General features: G+C 46.0%; 1 pseudogene; it reads left to right on the plus strand.

Moving 5' to 3' along the window:
• Window positions 1-7990: 7990 nt before the first annotated feature.
• Window positions 7991-9032, plus strand: LOC121041082 (metaxin-1-like; annotated as a pseudogene).
• Window positions 9033-9431: the final 399 nt, after the last annotated feature.

Here is a 9431-nt window from a genome sequence, read left to right on the forward strand (position 1 = left end):
CTGTCTCTCTCTGTCCCAAAAATAAATAAACGTTGAAAAAAAAAGTGAAAAAAAAAAATGTTTGGTCAAGTTCAATCCAACTGTAGCTCTATAAAACCAGTCCTGCCGGGCGCCTGGGTGGCGCAGTCGGTTAAGCGTCCGACTTCAGCCAGGTCACGATCTCGCGGTCCGTGGGTTCGAGCCCCGCGTCAGGCTCTGGCCTGATGGCTCGGAGCCTGGAGCCTGTTTCCGATTCTGTGTCTCCCTCTCTCTCTGCCCCTCCCCCGTTCACGCTCTGTCTCTCTCTGTCCCAAAAATAAATAAACGTTGAAAAAAAAAATTTAAAACCAGTCCTGCTTTTAGGCCAGATTTGAATATAGCAAACAACTTATTGAACTTTGTAAAATTCTAGATGAATTTTTCATCTGATTTCTCATATGATATAGCAAAAAGAATAATTGAGTGCTACCCGATTTTACATAAAATTTTAAGTACTTAAAAGTTTGAGTTTTGAGGTATTTATACTTAAAAGCCTTTGAAAAAAGTGGTTGAATAACTATTTCCTTCTTGGATGGAGAAACAAATTTTCCTTTAACTTAAAAAAAAAAAATCACATTTGGGAGGCAGCCACCAGGGACAGTTTCACTTGGAAAGAGACTTTTTGAGAAAGTTCCAAGTGACTGAGAAAAGAGAATTATAATGGAATTTGCTCCACAACTTTGATTCTGACAGAGGGGCTATTCATCCTATGGAATTCTTGTAAAATCACTGACCTGAACAATATGCTTCTGAGAATGTTTTCCTGCTTAGCTTATAAAGATATTATTATGTATCTATGATATAATCACTAGAAAATGCTCCCTCTGGGGCATTTGTTGTTGCTCTAATTATCATAGTTGATTGTGGAACTGATATCTCTGGTGTGCGTAAAGGTATAACAGGAGAGCAGATACAATCTTTTACGCAAACTGCACTTTCTGTCTTCATATTAGCGTTATATACAAAAATTCTGTCCCGTAAAGGCCATCCTATAGACAGACTATCTTAACTTAAAGGGACAAAAATTATTGTAACGAGGTTACAATAATGATTGCTATAATTATTCGTGATTTTGATGTCAAGACAAATCTATTTCCAACTCTAAGCTCTGACAAAAGTTACTTCTCTGAGACTTAGTGCCCTTTCTGTTCGGCAGACCTAGAAATATCATCTCATAAGACTCTTTTAGGGATAAAGACAGATGATATATGGAAAGGGTCTAACACGGTGCTTAACTCACTGCTCTCTATTATTAGCATTATCTTCGAATCTGTGCAATTCGAAAGGCCAAAGTCACAAATAATAGAAAGCCATGTTATTCTATGCAGGTTTTCATTGTGAAACTGGAGAAAAGGAACTCAATAAAGTTAACCAGCTATGAAGAGATTGTACTCTTACTCTTTAACTGTCAGTTAGGTCTTCTCAATTATTCAAAGTATTCGGGGAGATCAGAGATTAAGTTAATGTGAAACAGCCATGAAACTAAAAATTCTTTACAATTGGCTTCAGAATGTGTTTGGTTCTTACATTTGAAAATTGGTGTGTCTGGTGGTCTAGATACTCACTTCAGAGAAAAAGAAGGAGGCATACTGAGGAGACTTGGTTCAGGCACAGAGAAAGATGCCTGCTGTCCTGATCCCATTTCTCCGTCCAGTTCTTCTCTCAACACGGGGACAGAAAATGTCTGCTTTCTCTTAACTGACAAAAAATCTTTGCTCTCGCAAAACCTCCTGAAAGTAAGGAGGTGGCTAAAGTATTTGATCTTCAAAGGGCTTGTCTTCATGCAAACTAAGTAGAGGAAATTGAAATGTCTAAAAAGCTATAATTAAGCAGATTCCATACTAACTGCATTGAACTTGAAAGCAAGTTTATTATGGATAACCTAGAAGTCTGATAAACCACCCAAGGACAACACTAATTAACCTTAGTGTGCTTTGAATAATTATGAGGCATAGATCTGAATATGTCTTTTTTTTTTAACGTTTTATTATTTATTTTTGAGACAGAGAGAGACAGAGCATGAACGGGGGAGGGTCAGAGAGAGAGGGAGACACAGAATCCGAAGCAGGCTCCAGGCTCTGAGCCATCAGCCCAGAGCCCGATGCAGGGCTCGAACTCACAGACCGCGAGATCGTGACCTGAGTTGAAGTCAGACGCTTAACCGACTGAGCCACCCAGGTGCCCCCTGAATATGTCTTTAAAACAAAACCTGCATCACTGATTTTATTATTTATTTAGAGGTATTAAGTTATTATTAAGTGAGCATCTCAAAACCTGATTAAATTGGGAGAAATTTGAGAAAAAAAAATCACTTCTATGAATTTCTCAAATTATTTTATTTTACATAAAATATTTAATACATGATTTGAACCTGACAGAAAATAAATAAGGCATTTAAAAATGCAATTCAATAATGGGGTACCTGGGTGGCTCAGTCGGTTGAGTGTCCAACGTTGGCTCAGGTCATGATCTCACAGTTTGTGAGTTCGAGCCCCGCATCAGGCTCTGTGTCTGACAGCTCGGAACCTGGAGCCTGCTTCAGATTCTGTGTCTCCCTCTCTCTCTTCCCCTCCCTTTCTCGTGCTCTGTCTCTCTCTGTCTCAAAAATAAATAAACATTAAAAAAATGTAAATGCAATTCAGTAATAAAACAGCAAAGTATTTTTAAAGCCACACGTGAATCGATGGCTAATGGAAATAAAGTAAGCTATTCTTACAGGGAAGAGAAGGTAGGATTTAGCAAAGCAAAGATGTTAAATCTGATCTTTAGAAAATTCAGAGATTACGGTATGATCGTTGGTTGGTTTGTTTCACTTTTTAATTTGTTTTCCTTTTTGAGAGAATGTGTGTGAGTGGGGGAGGGGCAGAAAGAGGGAGAGAGAGGATCCCAAGCAGGCTGCCCTTTGTGGGGCTCGAACCTGTGAGATCATGACCTGGGCCAAAATCAAGAGTTGGATGCTCAACCAACTGAGCCACCCAGGTGCCCCTGTTTGTTTTTAAGAATTAGTTGTAGATCATAAGTAGAATTTAGGAAACCAAGCAAATGATCCAAGGGAAAAAAAAGAGAGAAAGAGAGAGAGACAAACCAAGAAACAGACTCCTAACTATAGAGAACAAACTGATGGTTACCAGAGGAAAGGTGGGGTGGGGGGTGGGGAGGGGGTGAACTAGGCAATGGGGTTTAAGGAGCGCACTTGTGATGGGCACCGGTGATTATGGAAGTGTCGAATCACTATGTTGTACACCCAAGGTTCTTATAGCCTAACAGTATGGTAACTCTACTGGAATCAAAATTAAAAATGTAATTAAAAAAGGAATCAATTGTAGAGCAATTTAAAAGGAAAAACGTTGTTTCTAAAAGATTTAAAACAGAGCTTTGGAGGAAAGAAAATTGATCATGTGTACTTGTAGAGCGATTTTTAACATTCCAACAAGAGTTTGGGCTGGGTCAGACACTGGATTATATAAAGGTAAACACGTTTCACTCTGCTATACATACATATACGTATATTGCTACATCGTAAACTGTTGCAAAAGTCAGCGGCTTCACTGGGTGAGTCCGGCTCCAAATCTCTCCTAGGCTGCAGTTAACATGCCGTCTAGGGCCGGAGTTGTCTGAAGGCTTGACGCGGGGCTGGAGGATCCGCATCCAAGAAGGCTGTTGGAGGGAGGCCTTAGTTCTTTGCTACTCGGCCTTCTTTGACACATCGCAGGGGGCTTTTCCCGGAATGAGTGATCCGAGACAGTGCAGGGAAGCCGTAGTATCTTTTGTGACCTAGTCTTAAGGCGAGGAAGGCACACACCGGTCCTATTCATTAGAAGCCAGTCACTAGCACGCGCGCAGCTAGAGGGGGAATCAACTGCGGTTCTTGAAGGGAGAAGTATCCACCAGTGTGTGATTATATTAACAGCGCTACATATCACTGTAGAACTTCGTAGAGCCTTTACTACTCTAAAGCGAATCCAAAAGCGCATGTACCGTTTCTCAAGCTTAACTGACCACTGAACTCATTTTTGTGGATTATTTTGTAGAACTGGTATTCCCCCGGAGACATTTCAGAAAACACTGGTGGTTTAACACTGCTATCACACACACACACACACACACACACACACACACACACCTATTCCTATAAGAAATATACAGTATTGTTAGCTTTCAGTGACGGCAATCCATTATTATCCTTGTGCTAGATAACAGATGTCTAAGCCTTAGAGAACCAACTTTAATTTATTTTGAATGTTTATTTACTTTTGAGAGAAAGACAGAGTGTGAGCGGGTGCGGGGGGGGGGGGGGGCGGGGGGGTCAGAGAGGTAGAGGGAGACACAGAATCAGAAGCAGGCTCCAGGCTCCGAGCTGTCGGCACAGAGTCCTGACGCGGGGCTTGAACTCAAACTGTGAGATCATGACCCAAGTGGAAGTCAGACGCTTAACTGACTGAGCCACCCAGGGGTCCCTAGAGAGTCAACTTTAATCAGCAAGTGTTTACCGCTATCTTCTGTGCCAGCCACTGCGCTAAAGCTGGTTATTTAAGGGCAAATAAGAAACAGCCCTTGTCTCTGATGAGCCGCTAAAGGAGATGCAATTTAGAATACTTACAGCAAAATAACAGCAAAGACATACAACCTAAATTATGCTTGCAGAATTCTAAGTGCTTTGTGCATATTAACTCACTGAATCCCCACAATAACATTATGAGGCGGACCCCTCTTTTACAGATGAGAAAACTGAGACAGGAAGAGGTTGAATCACGTACTCAAGGTTACACAGCTACGAAATGTCAGAGCTAGGATTTAAATCAAGGTGAGTCTGGCTCCCAAGTTTAGCTGTTAGCATTACAAACATGGCCTCCAAGTATTCTCCTACCAAATACAGGAAACAAAAGATTGCAAATAGCCCTGATCTAGGGGACAAGATAGAGGAAAGTGTCACAGAGGAGGGGATATTAGAGCCAGGTCTTCAGGGCTAGCCAGGAGCGAGCCGGATGGAAAAGGGAAAAAGGCAATTTTGGCCTCAGGACCCAGTGTCCCCAAATGCACACGAGTGTGCGTGGACGGCACCATGAATGAACGATAGAGGGTCCTGGGAGCTGAAGCCGAAAAGCCAATAGCAATCACCTGGGAAGTAAAATCCAGAACTACAGTGTTATCTAGCTCACATCTGAAAATGTTTAATATTAATGTTCACCTTTGCAAAGAGAGATTCACAGAGCCAGGAATGTCTGTCTACGATAGCCTTGAATGTGGGGTGTGGTGGACGCTGAGACGCACCACCCAGAACCCTTTCCAAGGATGAAAGACTTCCTCTCCCAGCTGCTGGGAGTGCTGCCAGCAGAGAGCCCTCAGCAGTCAGCCCCCTATGGGGACCGCATCCGCTGGAGAGAGCTGCCTCACGGAAGGCTATGACCCTTTCCTGGGATGCCGGCATCCAGCGACCGGTCAGTGTTGGGGTACGAAGGCCAGCCTCCCAGGCCAACTCGGGGCAGGATTCAGGGCCAGCCCAGCTTTGGACGCCCGTGTAGAGCCAGCTGCAGGCCTGGGTGAGGCTGCGTCACAGCCTGACTTCTGCCTCTGCCCAACCCTGCCTCCTGGAGAACCCAACCAGTGCCAGTTAGTACCAGGAATGGTTGGGAAGGCAGATGTGGGGGTCCAGTTTTGGAGTTCTTGGCTGGCAATTTGAATTCCACCACTGGGTTAGGTGGTGCCCCGGGGTGACCCCTGGTACGGGCAGCAGTGAAACTGTGAACGCCTTTGCCAGTGGTGAACTGCGGTGACAGAACGGTGACCAGTGGGATGGGAATCTCTAGCTGGTGCAGTGTAGTAGGAGTTTGCGAAATGTATGGGAAACAAGAACTAGGAGGATCGGGGGACTGGTTGGCGATACCTATGCTCAGTTGACACTCTGGAAAAAAAAAATGATTATGATGAAGAACTAAGGGTGACTGACATTTAAAATTTAAGAGTGAAAGCCAGAGACGGCCTGCTTGGTAGCATAAAGAGCCTCTCATCTCCTGGAGGGAGGGCACAGAAAGCTGAAGAACAGACCGAGACTTAATCATAACAGTAGCAGAGCTCAAAAGGTTAAGCTCCCAAACAAGGCAGATCTGTTATGCCAATTTCAGGGCCCTGGATGGGGGGGCGCGGCGTGGAGGGGAGTTCGTCCCTGGCACATGGACAGGACATCTGGATTGATGTGCATGAGAATCATGAAATCCCAGATTCCCCTGAACCCACTGAGCCTGCACAAGGGGCCCACTCTTCCTGTTAAGGACTAGCATTTTCCCCGCCTTGCTATGAGGTCAATAGCTAGGATTCAGCCACAGTATAACCCAGCCAAGGATATACTGGGCCTGATAAGGGAGGCAGGGTCTAGACCCCAAAGAGCCGGTGAAAGGGCAGGAGCAGCGATGATCCATTCTGGTCTGGATGTAGTGAATGCTTGATGAAGTGTGGTAGACTCTGTAAGGCTGGATAAAGGTTAGTCTATCCAGGATAGAGGATTTAACACCCTGGCAAGGACCCCGGGAGACAGCACGAACACAGGACTAAGAGGCCTCCTAGAAAAAGAATGGAGCACACTTAGTGAGGTAATCGTGCCAGAATTGCCATGACAGACGGCGAGAGAAGGTTTTCAGGCTCAGAGAGATGGGCACGTGGCAGCGGATATGCTACCCGAGGCTGGAAAGCCAGCAGAGGCCCTCGTTCAGCAGAAACAGGGGAGGAGCACCATTTGCCAAGCAATCAGGGATATGCTGGTAAGAGGGGCACCAGTATCCTAGGGTCAGTGGCAGCTGTTGTGTAAGCCATTCCCGGTAGCAATGGGAGCGATAAGACCCCCTCAGGGAGACATAATTATAGTAATGAGAGGCAACGTCACAAAGGCAGACAGAGGGGGGTCTACGCTCCGAGTAACACGGCCATTGTCCGTAGAACAGTGTCCTTAAGGGCAAAATAGATGGGCGGCCAGGGAGTGTACTACTTAATCCACGAAATCAAAAGAGATCAAGGTGGATAATCAGGAGGCTGCAGCCACTCATCCCAATAAAACATTTCTGAACCTGAGCCAGTTTGGGGACCTGTAACGCAGTGGCTAAAGAAGAGGCTAGGTCCCCAGAAAGAAGGACCCTGCAATACCACAGCAAGTGAACACAGTAATGATTCCACCGCCCTTCTCGAAAGAAGCTTATGGGCCACTTACGAGGGAAAAGGCACGATGCCAATCAGAGGCTCAAAGCATTGCTTTGCCTCCCTATAAGCATGTGATCACATGGGAGTCAAATAATAAAATAAATGGACTTCTGGCTTGTGTCTGGTTCCCAATGAGTCCACTGGGATTGCGGACAAACCCAGTGGTCATTTCCCTGGTCCCCAAATTGAAATAGATTTTGTAATTGAAATAGAGATACTTTGTAGCTGGCTGACCGCTCCATTGATCTCTGGGCCTAGGGGGGTCAGAGCTATCCCAGAGACCAGGAATAGTCAAATAGAAGTCTCTGAAACTGGCCCCTCCCTTCAACCCAAATAGCCAAAAACCATACTGCATGCCAGAGAAATGACCTAAGTTAGGGAGGGAAAGAATGTTTGGGCTCGCTCTATATTTCTTATCGAGATCAATATGCTTCCTAGCTGGGTCCCTTTAGGAACCGGACATCAAGTTTATTTCATCTCCAAGGCCTCCAAACTGAAAAAATAATTGCTAATGATGACTTCGTTGCAGTCATTATAATCCACTTCTATTAGGATGAAACTACTTGAAAAATCCACAAAAACTTTTAAAATCGGATTGTGCCTTTCTATAGTCTCAGGTGCTCTTAAAAACATATTCAACTAAAGAGTGCTAATACTGTTCGCTAGAAAAAGAGAGCTTTTCCTTAAAAAAAAAAAAAAGAAAAAGAAAAAGAACAAAAACAGAAAAGCAAACAAAACAACAAACAAGCCAAAAAAACAAGCTCCATGTTTTCATCCGGGACAGAGTGGGGGTAAGATGGCAGCACCCAGGGAGCTGGTCAGGGGGTTACAGTCAGTGGATCTGAACAGCCTGGCTGTGAGGACCTATGCCAGGTTTACCGGTGCCCCACTCAAGGTGCGCAAGGTCACCAACTCCTGGTGGAGCCCTTCAGGAACTCTGCCTGCCCTTCTGACTCATCAGGGAGAGGCCATCTTGAGACCACACAAGGTCACCACCCACCTTGGAAAAGAGAAGTACAAAGCCAATAAATGAGATCTCACCCTGGTAGGGAGCAGACCCCTTGGCCTTCATGTCTCCGCTGGAAGGGAAGCTGCGCCCCACACGCTTGAGTAGACACCAAGAACTACGGGGATGTGCCCCGGAAGTGGTATGCAGCGGCCATGCCCTTTCCCCTCAACTTCTTCCTTCCTGGCTGCAGGCAGTGGCAGTTCCCCGTGGCTGCGGCTGCTGCGGGGGGAGCTCAGGCTTGAGAACCGGGAAGAGCTGGAGCAAGAGACGCGGGGACGCCCGACCCTGCTGTCTCAGCACCTAGGCTCTCAGACATTCTTTTTTGGAGATGCCTCCACCGCCCTGGACACCTTGGTCTTTGGCTTCTTGACCTGCTGCTGCAGGCAAAGCTGCCCAGTGGGAAGGCGCAGGCTCACCTTCCTGACTGCGCGACCTCTGTGCCTACTGCACCCACATCCTCAACCTCTGCTTCCCCTGGGATGGAGCTGGGGTGCCACCTCCATGCCAGACGGCGACTGAGGAGGAACCACAGCCCACGGGTGCTGGCGGGACCGGCAGCCGTGATGGTCTACGCCTCGCTCATTAGCATTGTTTCTATCCAGCAACCCCTGCTCCGACCCCAGGCACGCAGTCCCTGGGCACAGTTGAGGACGATGAAGAGGAACAATTAATTCGTCCTCTTGCGCCCAGGACTGATTTTTCTACTGGCATGCATTCCAGAAGCCCCTGTGTTTCCCCGTTGTTGGTAGCCTGGAAATGGGGTGCCCACTCCCAGAGAAGAAAGCTGTCCACACTGAGAAGAGAAACCAAAAAGCTATTTTCATTAAGTGTGTGTATGTGTATAAGGTATGTGTCACCATTGGAGGAAGATTTTTGATATTTCGGTCAAGCGGCCTTCACAGATCGTTTCTAAAAGAGTGGGCTTAGGGCGCCTGGGTAGCTCCCCCGGTTAAGCCTTCGACTTTTGATGTCAGCTCAGGTCATGATTTCACTGTTCGTTAAGATAGAGCTCTAGGTCAGGCTCCGTGCTAACCGTGCAGAGCCTGCTTGGGATTCTCTCTCTCCCCCTCCCTCTCCCTCTGCCTCTCCCTCGCTCTTTCTCGCTCTCAAAATAAATACATGAACATTTAAAAGGGTAAACGTGGTTCCTTAGAGATTTCGCTTCGGTCAACAAGACGGCAAGAGTACACTGAAAGGATTCTCAGAAATTACAGAT

The sequence above is a fragment of the Herpailurus yagouaroundi genome, unplaced genomic scaffold (assembly GCF_014898765.1).
Source record: "Herpailurus yagouaroundi ecotype Mexico unplaced genomic scaffold, PumYag 182, whole genome shotgun sequence".
In the NCBI taxonomy this organism is placed as follows: domain Eukaryota; kingdom Metazoa; phylum Chordata; class Mammalia; order Carnivora; family Felidae; genus Herpailurus; species Herpailurus yagouaroundi.